Source organism: Diospyros lotus, chromosome 1 (genome assembly GCF_014633365.1).
Source record: "Diospyros lotus cultivar Yz01 chromosome 1, ASM1463336v1, whole genome shotgun sequence".
Lineage (NCBI taxonomy): Eukaryota > Viridiplantae > Streptophyta > Magnoliopsida > Ericales > Ebenaceae > Diospyros > Diospyros lotus.
Genome location: NC_068338.1, coordinates 2,865,121 through 2,882,991, shown reverse-complemented (window position 1 = coordinate 2,882,991; position 17,871 = coordinate 2,865,121).

Below are 17,871 nucleotides of genomic sequence, written 5' to 3'. Positions count from 1 at the left end.
CTTCTCTCTCTCTAGAGAAAGCTCCTCTTCTTAGAGTGCCTCAACTCTCAAACTTGTTTGGAATGATTTGGGAACAACCCATGGTGCCTATTTATAGATTTCTTCAACCAATCACATTATGCCACTTGTCACAATCTAAGCCATGGACTCTAAAGACTCAAAGATATATTTGAATGGCCTTTCAAATCCAAAACTATAATGAATTTAATTTTTGAAATCCAAGCTAATTCCCCAACTTCTTCCAAATGACACTTTGGCCCTTATTTCAAGTTCTCAACTTTAATATTTTACCACATAAGCTCTTAATTTTATCCTTATTTCATTTGGATAATTCTCTAATTACAATTACACCCTCAAACATCAAATTTATCGAGATATTTAAAATCTCAAAATTACTCGATATGTACTATTTCTCGAAGCCCCTTACCATCATTCGGCTATTTTAGATTACAACTTAGCTTAACCGAAAAACCGTCTCTGATTTAATTTCTTTCAGCGTCATAAATCTCGCCTCGAGATGCTCATCAAAAATATACATTTGTCCTTAGGTATCTAAGTTCTAGGGCACTCCCTGCAATTGATTTGGTCACTTGTTGCCATTTCAAACATATTTTTCGATATTTTAAACTCACTTGAAATACGTGGCATCTTCACGAAAATATGGGGTATTATATATCGATTGGATGACTTAGTAAAAAGAAAATTGCACTACAAAATAAAAGTTTTTAACGAAGGGAAAATTAGTCTTTAAAAGTTGGTTTCCCGTTGTTAAAGAGTTTTAACGATAGAAAAAATCCCGTCATCACCCGTCGTTAATAGTATTAACGATGGAAGAAAAGTACCGTCGTTAATATAAGTAGTGAGGGGCAAAAGTCCCGTTATTAAAAATAATAACAACGACAGATATTTCTGTCGCTATAACAATGTGTATAGTCGTTGAAAATATTATTAACAACGGATATTTTCGTCATTATTGCAATATTTATCGATCATTAAACATAATATCAACGATGAATATTCCCGTCAATATTGCAATATTTACTAGTCACTAAACATAATCTAAACGATAAATAATCTCGTTATTATAACTATATATATATATCTTTACCAGTCACTAAACATAATATCAAACGATGAATATTTCTGTCGTTATATCTATATTTATTTGTCATTATTACTATTATTACAATTCTAATGACTATTTTTACTATTACATAAAAATTTATTTTGTACCTATTAATTTTGGTAAGAGATATACTAATAATAAAAATGTGGTTCTCAATTAATTTAATAAAAACAAGATACATGAAAAATATTATCATTGACATTAATTATGTACTAATTACAATCATCTTAAGAACTTCCATACGTCCACAATCATAGAAATGAGAAAAAAAAAAAAAAACTATGGGTTTCATATTATCCTAATTTCACCCTATAATCAAAATAAAAAAATTGTTACAAGTGTCATTAGAATCCTTGTATTATAGTCACAACCAATGCCAAGTGTTCCCTACTAGACTTGTATCTTCAAGTACCCACAAATTACGAAAAGAAAATCATATTACTCATCATCCTTCAGAATAGTAGTACTAAATTTCTAACACTATCTGTACTCAATAAACTCCATAAAAACATGAATACATTAATCCAATGATTAACACTATCTCTACTCAATAATCAATATTATTAACGATTAATTAAGTTTACCATTAATCTCATGTAAGAGGTTTAAGAATGTCATACCTATTTAATAAGAAGTTGTCAAAAAACTTTCATATGGTCTAGCTATGAACATTATCCTGCAAAAATTTAAATCATTCAGTAAAAGGAAAAAAAAAACTTTAGGATCAAACGTAATCATGTATCCAAAAATAGTCTTACATCATAAAGTAACGAAAAAATAAATAAATGCCTACATGAAGTGAATAGAACCTCATGAAAAAAGGCACACAACCAAGGAAACATACAAACTGGGAAAAATGTATCAATGACTTCAAAAGAATATAACCTCACAAACATCTTCATCAAGAGAAGATGGGGAAAATTTAGTTGAATCGTTTGGGTTTTTTTGTATGATTGTAACGCCCCGTTCCCACCTACAGGTGTTACTCACGAATAGCTAGCTTACTATTCACACACTAGGGTAAAGATGAAGAGATGACTATGTTTCAATGAGACACAACCTAGGTGGGAACTAGGCTTTGCCCTCCCTTCGCTCCACTCAAGGATCCGAGAAATATCGAAACGACCCCGCGACAATAAAACCCGAAACCTCGCAAAGTGTCACCCTTCTCAAACTCTTAACGAAGAGCTAAGAATGACTTCCCAGGATCGAAAAAATAAACTAACTCACTCGCTTCATATAAATTATGGCATAAGGCCTTAATTATAAGAAAATAAATTTTCTTCGCCCCAACTATTAACCCATTTATCTCACTTCCAATTCCTTTAGAAAAGATTTGGACTAATATTTCTTTGGAAAATTTAATAAAATTTTCCTTATCAAATCTCCATTGATTTTTCTTTTTAATTATTTCAAAATATCTCAAATTTCCAACCCTTAAGAAATTAATTTTTGAAATTCAAACTTCAAGTGTAACGCCCCGCTCCCACTTACGGGTGTTACTCGTGAACAATTACCCGAATTGTCCACCTACCCGGTCTTTGATGAAGGGCGGACTATGTTTCATGAAGAAACGCCCTAGGTGGGAACTAGGCTCGTCCTTCCCTTCTCTTAAACCCCAGGATTTACTAGCAGAATTGGGCTTTAAACCACACCGCATTTGATTAAAAAGAAATCTCGCGAAGACGCCCAATCATTATTTTCTCATTTGAATTTAATTCTTTCCAACCAAGAATTTTACTGGGCTCCAAAAATCACCATTTAAACCATTCCATTGATGGATCACCAATTTTGGAGGAAAAACTCAAATTTTCAATTTTTCAAATTTTCGACATTTTCTCTAAGAATGCCCGAAAAATCCCTTTATTTTGAAAGTTCCTCCGGGGCCCAAAATCAGTTAAGAAATAGCCCAAATTTCCCAAATTTTTCCAATTTTTTTAAAAAAAGTTGGCCGGCGAGGTCCGCTGGCACGCCCGGGGCCCGAGCAGGGCCCCACTGGCTGCTGGCCGAGCATGTCGCGCGCCCACCCGCCCGCGCGCCCACCCACACGCGCGGCCCCCCGCGCGCGCGCGCCCGCCTGGGCGCGCCTGGCCGCCTGCGGCCGGCTGCTGGCCCCTGCTACTCTTCAGCTTTTTTTTTTTTTTTTTCCAAACTCTCCAGATCTCAATTCTGAAATATATGGCTCCTAATTCCAAAATTTGGCCTCCAAAAACCCTCAAAAATTTATCCAACTAGATGCCCTTCACACTAGGCAAAAATACATCTTTCCTTCAAGTCTCACACTTTGGGTTCTATGTTAAGCCAAATTTATTCAAAATTTCAAAATTAAAAATCAATAAATATACACCCCAACTTCAATTTTTTTTTTTTTTCCATAAATGAAGCTTATACACTCTCTTGATGCTTAATACAACATACAACAAGAATGAAAATACATGTAGCTTAAGGCTTTATCGAGCCATTACAACACATCCTTGAAACTTTTCATTCATCCATAAGCTTTCCCCTTTCGCCTTGCTCTTTCTCATGCCTTGACAACCTACATGTGAGGGTAAAAACCTCATGAGCTATTAAGCTCAATAAGGGTGCTTATGCAATAAGTATGAACATAAACATAAATCATGTAATGGCATGTGCATGCAAATGTAGTTAGGTCTTCCATGCTCTCACAACCTTTCAAGGTTTGAAGCCTTAACCTACCCCTTTCCACCATGTATCTTAACAATCCCTATGGCCATAGCTATTATGTACATGAAGAGCATGCTTAATACAACATGAAAAGTTTATAAACATACTTACAACCATGCAAGGCCACCATCCCATGGGGCCATCCCTTACCTTTATTTTTTAGCTTCCTTCAAGGTTCTTCAAGCTCCATCAAGCTTCCATGGCCACTCTCCCATTTTTCCCAAACCTTTTTAAAGAAAATAAAGAGTGGATTACTCAAAACCCCTTAGAAAGATGAAGAGAATAAGATAAATTCACACCTTACCTCTAGGCTTCTTCTCATTCCTCTCTTCTTCTCCTTCTTCTTCTTCTTCTTCTTCCTTTCTCTCTCTTCATTTGAAATCCATTCAAAATGAAAAATGGAAGACTTAGCATCTTCCAAATACCCTTTTATTTCTAACAACTTCAAGGTTAGATCCTAACCCTTGGATCTTCCTTCACTTTATGAGAATAAATCCCCACCTTCCAAACTAGCACAATCCATGTGCTCTTGTCTTCTTTAACCTCCACCATTAGATTTCTTTTACTTTTGAAGACTAGATCTCAACCATTCAAATCCCTTTACATGTGGCAATCCATGCCACTTCTCTTGAATCATCTCAACCATTAGATTTTCAAGACTTAATCTCCTCCCTTGGATCAAGTCTTCCATGCCAAAATAGCTATTTTTCTCATTTATTTTTAAGGGGACTAATTTCATGCCATCACTTGAAAGACCACTTGAGAGACATAATTCATTTCCATAATGAATTAATTAAATGCCACCATTTTCCAACCATTAATGCATGACTATTTTCTTTTCCTTTTGCATTTTCTTTTTAAGCAACATTATCATTGCCTTCATTAAATGTTAGAATGACTAATATCATTTCTTTTACATTTATTTAACTCTTCATTTAACTTGGACCACCACTTGCCAAGTGTCACTCCATGACACCATTCTTGGCTTCCAAGCTTTAATCTCATCCATCCATGTGGCATCCCCACATTTATTCACCAAATTTAGGGAAAATTAATTATTTTCTCACATAATTCAATATTCACCATTTTCCCTATTTCCATAATTAAATTCCTTTATGGAATTAAATTCCAAATTCCAAAATACCCTTTGTGAATTTATTAATCCCTTATCTCCACATAATTACAAAATTGGGATTTAATTCACCTACTCATCTAATTCCACATAGGAATTATTTTCAATTTACCAAAATACCCTTTTATTGGATTTCACTATCCAAATTACCAAAATACCCCTCTCATAGGGCACCCTCAATCTCAAGGATCCAACACCTTCTCATGGGTATTTTTGGAATTTTCTCACTTTCTTTCTCATTCTTTTAACACCGGTAACACCGGGTGTTACATCAAGCATCCTCCATTTTTCAAAATTTAAGGAAAATACTCCATTATTTATTTTCCAAAATATAGGAATTTTCCCACAATTGCCTCAAATTTATATTAATTTAATAATTAATTTGGAGGCTTAAATACTCATTTATTTAATTATTTAAATATGCTTTTATTTCAGAAGTTTCCAGAATATCATAAATAATTAAATAAATAAAAAAATTAAAATAATAAAAAAAAGAATCTCAAGGGGGCGGGCAGCACCAGCCGCGCCCCCAGCGCATGCAGGCCGCGCACACTGGCGGCGCTGGCCATGCGTGCAAGCCGCTCGCGCGCGCCTGCTATGCGCGGCCGCACCAGTTTCACCCAGGCGCGCCCCTGGCTGCGCCCAGCACACTGCCACCCTCTTTTTTTTCAAAAAAAATATATATTCTTTTCTTTTAAAACCCAAATTTTCCAGAATGCTTTTACACTTCAAATGGCTTCCAAAACATTCAAGTTTTCCATTATTCAACCACATTAAGCATTCATTACATATTTAACTAAAATAAATACATCATCCACTAAATCCACAAAATACATACAACTTCACATGCATTCCCTTGCTCCATTACCTTCAACCTTCCACAACTCTTTTTCCTTTAGATGATTCCCCACCTACATAGAGGTCAAAGGACCTTATGAGCCAATGCTCAGTAAGGGTGCTATGCAAATGTATATGTAACATGAGAAATAAACATGTAATGCAAATGCAATGCATATAATGGGTAGTCCTCCATGCCCTCATAACCACATAGGTTAAGGCACCAACTAACCCCTCTCTCATCACTAGTCCTCCATATGGCCATAGGTCCACTAGAACACAAACATGCAAATATGACCATTACATGCAACTCATTCAAAACATGTACAAATGCAAGCAAACCCCACCACTTGGGGTCATCCCTTACCTCTTTATCCTTGAAGTTTCAAGCCCTCACTTGCCAAGACTCCCTCTTTGGCTTTTAACCACCTTAAGAAAAAATATTCTTAAAGCATTTAAGATCTTGAAGACTAAAGAAATGAAAGAGAATGAAACTTACTTATTTTCTAGAAGAGATTTAACTCAAGACTTACCTTTCTCTCCTTTGGAAGCTCACAAGAGAACTCTCCTTGATCTCTAATTTCTTCCAACAAGCAAAACCTCATCTTAGAGATTTCTCTTCCTTTATATATTAAGTCTTGACATCTCACAAGTTCAAGACTAATTCCTAGCCCTTGATCAATCTTTTGAAGAGTAAATCCTTACCCTTGAAACTAGCACAATCCTTGTGCTTTTGGATAACTTAATCCTAGCCTTTGATTTTAAGGGAACCCATCTCTACTCTTTAGAGAAACACAATCCAAGAGACCTAGTCTCTTTAAATCTCATCCCTTGATTTTCTTTGGAGGTTAAATCCTCACCCTCTCTTATCTTTCTTCTTGAAATTATCCTACCCATGTGGCAATCCATGCCATTGGTAGGCTTAAATCCCAACCATTGGATTTCTTCAAATTTCAAGACTCAATCACCACCATTGGATCAAGGCTACATTTCCCATAATTCTCCAATTTTCAAAATTAATAAATAATGACTAATTTCAAGATTGACTATTTTCTCCATTATTTATTTAATTTAAATCCCATAAATTTTCAAGCATTTAATGGAGACTAATATCTTTTCTTTTTGATTTAATTTAAATTGCTCTTGAAAGACATAATTCCTTTTACTTTGGCATTTAATTTAATCCACCATTTTCCCCACATAAATGCATGATTAATTTCCATTTAATATGGAATTTTTTTTAATTCTCACCATAATGACTCTCATTTAATGCTTGAGAGACTAATTTCATTTTCTTTATGAATTTCTTTTAATCCCACTCTTGCTTCACAAGATCATGCCAAGTGTCCCACTTACACTTAATCCAATAATTTCTTGTTCCCAAATTTAATTAAATCTCTTTCCATGAGATCTTGCCAAGTGTCACCAATCTAACCTACTTGGCTTCCATTTTAATTTCTAATTATCCATGCATTTAAACAAGAATTAAATTCTCCCAAAATCAATTCTCTAATATATAATTATTTTCTCCACCAAAAATAATTTACCTTTTATGGGACGGGACTCCAAATTAACGTTTTGCCCTTCTTAAGGCATCCTATATATATATGCCTTCTCTTTGATTCAAGGGCAATTTTGAAAATTTCCATATACCATTATTCCCTTAATCGATAATTTTATCATGATTCATCAGGGGTATTACAATGACAAATTCAACCCTTTGCAATATCTCTTTAAACTCTACAATGCGCCTCTTTAGGATGCGATTTTCTTCATCCTTGTCATTAAGTTTAGTTTGAAGCTCTTCCATCCTCGTTTTACTAGGATCTTTGAAGTTCTTCCATTTGATTCCACCCCCATAGCCAAACACATGGTTGTGACATTATGTTCCAAAACATTTTTCACTTACCTCAATATTAGAAAGTGTTGGCTCTGCTTGAATGATCTCTACAATTTGATCCTGCAAAATTTAAAGACTTAAAATAGAATAGGATAATACTACTCAAAGAAACTTAAAAATATCTTTCCCATATCAGGTGGATTACCTTCTTTTCCTCCCTTTAGGAAATTATATATAAAATCATCAAGAAAATTATATTGAACAATAAACGTCATAAATAAATAAATTGGTAATTATTACCATTTCATAAATAATCTCTCTATGAGGCTTACTACCCATGCAATGAGGCATTGAAGATTTAGCTCTATTTTGAGAGGCTTGAGAGCTTATTTTCTATATGATAACCAAAAATATCATCAAACACAAGCAACAATAAAGAATCACAACATTAAAACCATTTTGCACTTGAATTTTAAAATTAGATCATACCTAAAACTCCTCAGTTAAAAAATATTTAGTTAAAAGCCATTCCCTATCCTGCTTATCCATACTTTGTGGCTTATTTTTCAAAGCCTCAACTACAGTTTTGCAAGGTTTAACATACATAGTATTTAAACTTGATCTCCAATTCAACCACAAGACATTCATATGTTCCAAGGTGTGGTCATGATACAACTCTATGTTAAGATTATCAAATTTATCCCATTAAAAATAAGCATTCCAGCAAGTCAGGTATCATCCAGTAGCAAACTTCTAAATATCAACAAAAGTGCCCACTACAAAGAAAATAAAATCCATGCAATAAATAGTTTACATCTACATTATCACTGAACAACTTTAAATAAAGTTAATGTTTGAAGACTTCCAATGAACAACAATGTTTTCGGACTGCATTAATTACAACTAAGCAATTTTCACCTCAATAAAAGGTAAATTCAAATCAAAATGTGCTTGTAAAACTACATAATTTAGATTATAAAACTCTTCCTAAATACCCTTAAAAACATGAAAGTCAATCACTAACATGTGAATCAACTCATGGACACAAAACCATACTTCACACAAAATGTCTAATCATATCAAACCCCAATTAAAATGTCACAAAACTATACGAACATGGAAGCAATGCAAATTATTATCACATCTCAGCAAGGCCTTCTTTAAAAAAATTACCAAGTAGAATCAAGAATCAATTTTGTTGAGAACATCAAAATAAAATTCCCAAAATACCCCAAAACTGGGGGGAAAATACATATAGGACAAACTAAAAAAAATGAACACCACCACAGATATTTCTTTCTTTATCAAGGTCTTGTTTGGTTTGCTGATTTTCTCTTCAATTCTTCTAAGATTTCATTTTAGGTCAACAAATCTTTCTAAACTCTAAAGGATTAAAAATGTGGTGTGCCATGAGTTCCAATTAAAAAGGTGGTCCAGTAGCAGTTCAAAAGGGAACCTTATACTGGCAAAGAAACAAAAAGGAGCAACATGAAACTTTCACTGGAGTACTTAAGATGTAAGAGAACCAACAAGGTGGAAATTGATTCCATGTGTTTCTAATTGATTTCATCCACAAAATTATCAAGTTTAAGAACTCAAAAGAAGCTACAATTTGAGCTTCTAGTATGAGTATAGTCTTAATAATGAAATATGTAAGGCTGGAAATATTTCAATTGATTTATGTAATCTCAATGTACAAGTGAATTTGCATCAAACATATTTCAAATTTGTGTACATGAATATTAAAGCTGGAAAAATACTGAGTGATAATTTATTATTTCAAATCTTGAAACTCTAATTGACCTATCCTTTTCATTCATTTAATCTAACATGTAAGATCTCAAAACTATCTTAGGAAAATCACATCTGGTATGAATGAAGCAAGAAATAGAAAAGATACATAATTGCCATCAAACTTCTTAAATTTAAGCCTATTTTAAATAAAAATTGCAAACTAAAACCCAACTAATTTTTTGCCAAAATGAAACTCTTCCTATTAAATGAAAGCTCCATCAAACACAAATATTATTACAAATGAAACTATAATTACCAATATCAGCTTTGCAACCATTCATGTTTTCATAGCGAATCAGGAACTAAAAATAAACTTCCATAAGATCAAATATCATTTGAGTTGTATGCTATTGCATCTTCCTCTCCTCTAGTTTCTAATACCTCGTCTTCTTCACTCTCAGATCCATATTCAGATTCAGAGTCAAATTCACCTAACCTTTCTCCATGATGATACCAAAATGTATAATTTTGGCCTATGCCATAAACTGTTACATCGGTTTCAACCATTTCACGACTTCTTGAGTAAGTGTTATTACACTTGACACATGGACATCAAATTTCACAATCTCCCACCTTTTTTGTAGCATATCTTAAAATTTCCTTAATGCCAAATTGATATGTTTCACTTAGTCGATCATTAATAAGATTCATCCACTACTTATCAGGTGTCATTACTAATATAAAGAATGACACTAATGTGAGAGTTCCAACATCAAACAAAAATATAATGAGTTTCAATCTATCAATAAGAATCAAATAAGTAAATAAGTATGCCTAATTCAAATACATTTAAGGATATGAAATAATGCATGAGGAACAGGATTATTAACTATTTCTTGTTCATTTTTTCCAATTTTGAATTGAATTAACTACACTAACCATAAATCAGTTAAATACATGTAGTGCACATCCACACGATTATGTTAAATAAATTGAATTTCTCTTACTAGAACTAGTTTCAAAAACTTTCCTACAAATCAGTTAGTAACAAACTTTTTTGCTTTTGTTTTGTAGTGCATGCTAGATCTACCCACATTGATTCTAATTGGTTGAAGGTAGAATTGGATCATTCAATTACATGCAAAAATTAAAATAAAAAAATTTTTATTGCTATGACATTAAAAAAAAATTGATTTTTTGCGGCAATTTTTTTGCAGCGGTTTTACCCACATTAAATACAAAAACGTTTTTTGCGGCAGTTTTTTAAAATTTTGGGACGATTTCATAAAACTGCCGTAAAATTCAATAAAAAATTTAATTTTGTGACCATTTTTAAATAACCATCAATAAATTTAAAAAATAATTAAAAAAATAAATTCAATTTCCTGGCGATTCTTGAGAAACTACCACTAAATTTAAAAAATTAAATAATTCAAAATTAAAATTAAAATAATGTTTGCAGCGGTTTTCAAAAATCGCCACAAAATTCATTAAAAAAATTAAATTTTGTTAAGAAATTAATTAAAAATTAAATTAATAAATATAAAATCTTAAAAATAAGTTTAAAATTGAATTTAAATTAATAGCAAAATTTATAAAAAATTTAATTTAAAAAAATAAAAATTAATTTAACAAAATTTTAATATATAAAATTTTAACAATTTTTAAAAAATATATAAAATCTTCTTTTTCTTTTTAATCAATTAATTTATTTAATTTAACTCAATTAATTTATTTTTAATTTATTCCATTATTCTTTTAAAAAATAATCAATTATTAAATGTTTTTAATATATATTAAAAAATATAAAATATAATTCTACAAATTAGTTGTTAGATTAGTATATAATATATATATGCACATATATGTCAAGGAGGCTTCGCAAATCAGACGGTTCGCACACGTGCACACGTACATAGTTGAGATCTTGGGTTCGAAACTTGGGGAGGGGAAGGCTGGGATTTAATTTCTAGCATCGCCACATGGCGCGCAAGGGCCAGGCGCGCACACGTGGGCTAGGCCCGAGTGCGGGTCGGGCTGGCCATGCTTGCGCACGGGCTTGGCAATTAAAAAAATAATTTTTATTAATTTTTGCGGTGATTTTGAAACTGCTGCTAAAATTAAAATTTTAATAAACCGTCGCTAAATCACTTATTTTGCAGCGATTTTTTAAACTGCCGCAAAAAATATAATTAGAGGCGGTTGCTGAAAATCGTCGCTAAAAGCTCTGCGATGGCTGACTTAGCGGCGATTAAAAACAACCGTTAAATGCGAAAAAAATCGTCGCTTAATGCCGATTTTTTTGTAGTGTGATAATGACCTCAAAATTAAACTAATCCACTCAATTAAATCAATGACAAATTCAAACTGACATAATAGTAAAAAAATTAATTCCTATCTAATTTTTAATTTTGAATTTGAGAAATTACCCAATGGTTCAATTTAAAAGATGGAACAAAAATATGATGATCACCAATTTGTATAAATAAATCAAAATCAACCTAAATATTACATACAGGACATCTCCAAGGAAGAAATAGGCTTAGACTAGTATGAAGGAAAAAAATGACAAGAAAGACATTGAACAACATTGCCATCAACAAAAACAAATAGTAGTTAAATAACAGTTAACAAATATTATATGCACACTATGTTAAACTAACATCCCCACCATTATAGACATAGGCAATTAACAAAACCCCTTTCAAATGGAAACTAGCAATCCCTTTAGCTAAAAGGACTCCAAAAATGGAACAAAAAGTGAACCCTGCCCACCCCCCTATCTTCAGAGATTGTAGTTCGTCATGCTTTGTAGTATTGAAAGAGAAATGAGATTTTGTATTTGAAGTCAATGCCTATTAGTTTTTGTTTCTGTGTTCGTTGATTTTGCATTCGACGGGAGGAAACTAAACATATTTAAGAGGTGAAATACTATATTGAGAGAACAAGCAGCTGGATTAGATATTTTTCCAAGCTTTATTTTTTTAGTACGTTTCTGAACGTGGATTCTTCATAATGGATTTTACAATTATTAACATGGGAAACAAATTTGGAGCCATTTTTATTGTACTTCTAGAAACTTTTCTATATTGAGTGATGGAGTGATTAGAGTTGGACTGAAGAAGAGGAAGCTTGACCAAATAATTAGGGTTGGTAGGCAAATTAACACAAAGGAAGGACTTTCTGGTGCTTCAAGAAAGTCTCGTCATTGCGGTAACATGGGGGACTCTGAAGCTGATATTATTGCACTAAAGAACTATATGAATGCCCAATACTTGGCATTGGCACTCCATCACAAAAATTCAGTGTCATATTTGATACTGGAAGTTCTAATCTTTGGGTGCCCTCTACTAAATGTTATTCCTCTATGAGTTTTGTTCTATTAGTTCTTTCAATTCTTTAATCGTGTTTCTTCCCTCCGAAGTTTGGTTACTCTCAGTGTTGTATATGGATGCAGGTTGCTTGTTATTTCCATTCCAAGTATAAGTCAAGCTACTCAAGCACCTATAAGAAGAATGGTGTGGTCACTTAACTCCTTAGTTGCACCACTGCCTTATTTTTATTTTTTTACTTCTGTTTCATGTTAGAATCCAATATTCGTAGGAATCTGGATTCTTATAACTCAAGGTTAACATAAATGACTCATGGTGGTTCCAAATTATAAAATGGATAAAATATGTAATTCTCAATTATATTGATATAGATCACTACATTGAAGCCCAAACCATGCATGTCGAAAGAGCAATCTTGGAATTAAAATGAACCAGATGAAACACATTATTTGCTCAACCTAGGTAAAATTATTTGCATCCATATATATATATATATATCATTTATAGCTTTCATGACATTAGTTGCTAGATTTCGCCCTTAGGAGAAGTAATAATATTTATGTTGAGGGTAATGCAAGGGGAGATGGGAGGCTAAAGACTAAGTTAAATTTAGACAATAAAACCATTGTAACGACCTGTTAGTGGGCCTAGACGTATGGGTATTTATTTTCAAGCACTGGAAATTTTTCCCTATTAGAATAAATCTGGGATTTTTTTTTTTATGTGTCAAAATATATGTATTTAAATTAATGAATTGGGTTGCCCATTTGGGCCTAAGCCCATGTATTAGTGGGTTGTGTTTTTATTAAATGAGAAGGATTTTGATTGGGCCTAAGCCACATGTTTTGTGATGTGTTTAAATTAAATGAAAGTGGGCTTGGGCCAAGTGTTTAAGGCCAATGAAAATGATGGGTTTAGAGAAAACCCATGGGCCTAAAATGAATTGGGCTTTTGATTGGGTTTGGGCCATTGGTAAAATGGGCCTTGGCATTATTTTGTGTGTGCAAAATTTGTGAATATAGAAAAAAGAGATAAGGAAATAAAGCCAAAAGTAAAAAATGGGCATGCTTTATGAATAAAGGTGAGGGCAAAGATGGGATATGCATAATTGGTTTGATAAAGAAAAGAGAAAAGAAATGAAAATGTTGTAAAATGCCCAAATGGGCCCTTGATATTTTGTGTGGTGTGTGTTGTGTGGAGGGGCAAAATAGGAAGATGAGGTGGGTGTAGATGGAGTTGGCGTGAAGGCCACTCCTTTCCCATTCTTCTTCTATTCTTCTTCTTCCTCTCTTTCCTTGGTTCTCTCGGTAGACTCTTCATCTTCTTCTTCTTCTCTTTTTTTTTTTTCCATTAAGTGTGGTGGAATCAAGCTCAAGGTGGGGAGATTTAAAGCTCTTGGAGTGCTTTTCTTCCCTTGGTTTTTAATCAAAAAGGAAAGCATCCATCTTCTCTCTTTCTATCTTTTAATGCAAGACTATGTCCTCATGTGTAACCCGATTGTATTTTTGCATCTCTAAATGGTGTTTAAAAAGTTTGAGTTAAATGAGTTATTTTTCATGTTTTCCTAAAGTTGTGGGTCTCTCCTTGAGTCATTGTGGTGTCCCATTAATGGTTTCATTGGGGCTTGATTACCTCATATTTTTCTTTCATGGAATGGCATTGTGGGTTAGGAAGCTAGAATGGGAGTTTTAAGATGATTGGTGTCCATTTTGTGTATTTTTAATGGGTTTTTGGCCTTTTTTCTTCATTCTTAATCAAGTCGACTCTTCCAGGAGGTCAAGTCGACTCAAGCCGAGTTGACTCAATTTTGGAGAAGTCAACTCAGGCAAGTCGACTCGGATTTGCCCCAAGTCAACTCGATCGCAACTTGACTTCACTCCGCATGCTTCGTTATTTTGGCCATAACTTTTGATGTAAAAGTTCGAATTGCAATCCGTTTGAAGTTTCATAAACTAGACTTCAAGGGATTCGATTTTATATATAATATAATATATTTTTTATATGATTTGAGTTGGTTAATTCTTTTCTAAATCCAAATCAAGTAAAATTATTAAAGTAAGTTATTTTTAAATGCTTCATTTGATATCCCTCAATCCTCTAAAATGATAGGATGTGGTTGAAGACACCTATATGTATATACATGTAATTCATGTGATAATAGTATAAATGAGTTTCATGAGGAAGCATGATAAACATTTGGGAAATTAATACTGTTGTGGAAGATTACTAATTCAAAAACAGAAAAGAGGTTAGAGCAATATATAATCAAACCAAATAGATATCGAACATATCAGCCAAGAACATGATAGAGCAAGAGAAACTCCCTGTAAATAACTTGTCAAGGCTCAGATCTGGGTCAGTCCAGATTATACCACCCAGGTAACACCAAAATAGGGACACCAAGCCTCACGGAAGCTCACAAGGGACAAGCCACACAAGACCCCCAAATCGGAACCCTAAACCCTCTCGGCCAGAACACCAATCTTCTCCCAAAACCACACAGGTAACGTTCACCACAAGATCCACCAAGGAACAAGAACGATCACAGAGATATGAGATGAAGAACAGTACCCTGAGAACTTACCTCAAGCGGATCTGTCGCGCCAAGTAAATAGAGGCTACTCACCGACCGACCATGGGCTTCCCAAAGGAAAGGAAGATCACTCCAAGAGGATGAGATCTGACCGAAGAAGGAAAGAACCAGCTTACGGATCTCAGCCATCGAAGGAAAGGATCGGGAGAGCAAAGAGAGGAAGAGAGAGAGAGAGAGAGAGAGGCCGTCAAATGAGGGCAAAGAAGGCAGAAAAGATGCCTTTTATATGGTGGTGCTAGGGCACGGTTGCAAAGGGCCATTTGGCTTGGGCTTCCTTAAGCCTTGAGCAAATGGGCTCAGCCCATTTCTCCTCCAAAGGCCTAATTAAGGGCTTATGGCCCCGACTTTTAATGGGCTGCCAATGGGTGGTATTTTAGACAGTACTTCAATCCCGGGCCGAAGCCTATGAAGATAAACCCGAATATTTCGTCATAGCCTTGGGCCTCTTTGGGAAACAAAAAACAACAAATCTCCACCTGATTCCCAAAGAGGCCAGCAAACACAAACAGAAATATGTACAGCAAGATGCAACATAATGCAGATGATGCATAAGCAACTATCAAGTAATTTTGCCAATGTTAAGTAAATCTAGGCAGCTTTTAAATTTAGCCACAGGCAAAATTTTAGTTCCCATATCAACAGGTTTATATTCAGAAAGCACTTTTTCCAATCTAATAATGTTTTGAGATATGATATCACGAATAAAATGCAGTCTCACATCTATATGTTTGGTGCGTTCGTGAAAAACAGGATTTTTACATAAATGAATTGCAGATTGACTATCAGAGAAAACAGTCACATTTTCATTAACAACACATAGTTCATTTAGCAATCCCTTAAACCACAGAGCTTCCTTAATAGCCTCTGTAGCAGCAATGTATTCAGACTCGGTGGTAGAGAGGGCAACAATATGTTGAAGCTGAGACTTCCAACTAATGCATGATTCACACAAAGTAAATACATAGGATGATGTGGACTTCCTATTATCTCTATCACCAGCATAGTCTGAATCAGTAAACCCTTTTAATATCACATTATTAGACTTATGCTTATATATTAATCCTACATTATAGGTGCCTCTTAAATACTTTAATAACCATTTCACTGCTTCCCAATGATAGGGACCTGGGTTTGTCATAAATCTGCTGAGAGTACTAACTGCATAGGCTAGGTCTAGCCTAGTACATACCATGAGATACATGACAGAACCTATAGCATTTGAGTAAGGGATTCTATTCATATATTCTTTTTCTTCCTCATTATCAAGAGATTTATCTTTAGATAATATGAAATGGTTTCCTAAAGGCAAAGATACTGATTTACTATCATGCATACCAAATCTTTTTAAAATTTTTAACACATATGCTGTTTGATGCAAAAATAACATAGAATTTGACCTATCTCTTTCAATTTCCATACCTAGGATTCTCTTAGCCATTCCTAGGTCTTTCATGTCAAATTCTCCACCTAATGCAGATTTTATGCTATTTATCTTTTTGACATCAGGACCAATAAGAAGCATATCATCAACATAAAGTAAAAGAAACACACAGTCATCATTATTTTTGTGCTGAAAATACAAGCAATGATCAAACTCACTTCTTTTAAAACCAATTGTTTTAACAAAGGAGTCAAAACGTTTATACCACTATCTTGGGGACTGTTTTAAACCATATAAGGATTTTTTTAAGAAACACACAAAATCAGGCTTTCTTTTGTCTTCAAAACCTTTGGGTTGATACATAAAGATTTTTTCTTCTAAATCACCATGCAAGAAAGCAGTCTTTACATCTAGTTGTTCAAGTTTCCAGTCAAAATATGCAACTAATGCAAGCATGACACGAATGGTAGTGTACTTAACAACTGGTGAAAAAATCTCATTATAATCTACCCCTTCCTTTTGTGTAAATCCCTTAGCTACTAACCTAGCCTTAAACCTTATTGGTTCTCTATCAGTTGTACCCTCCTTAACCCTATAAATCCACTTGCAACCTACAATGGACTTATCCTTAGGTCTAGGGACTAATTCCCAAGTTTGGTTTTTGTTGAGGGAAATCATCTCCTCTTTCATTGCTTCTATCCATTCTTTTGAGTATTTACTTCTTATGGCTTCCTCATATGTGTTAGGCTCATTTTCAGCTAGGTCTTGATAGCTTGCATAGGCTAATTCAAAATCTGAGGCTAATCTTTGAGGTAACCTATGAGACCTTCTTTCCCTATCCCTAGCTAGTTGGTAATCAGAAACTAATGGCTGATCATTTTGAAAATCTTCTACTGTTTCTCTCTCCTCATTTACTTCAGACTGATTTTGACTTTCTACTTCACTAGAGGTTGAAGAAGTGTTCTCCACCTGATCTAGATTCGTAGGGGCTTGGGTGCTTGAGTTTTTCAACTCTTCTTGAGGACTCTTGTCCTCATTAATTTTGTCACCACAAGGCTTTGTACAAGGCATTTCTGATTCATTAAATGTGACATCTTTACTTATAATGATTCTTATTCCCTTTTGGTTTCTATCCCATAGCCTATACCCTTTGACTCCCTCAGGATATCCTAAGAAAACACATTTCTTAGCTCTCGGCTCTAATTTTC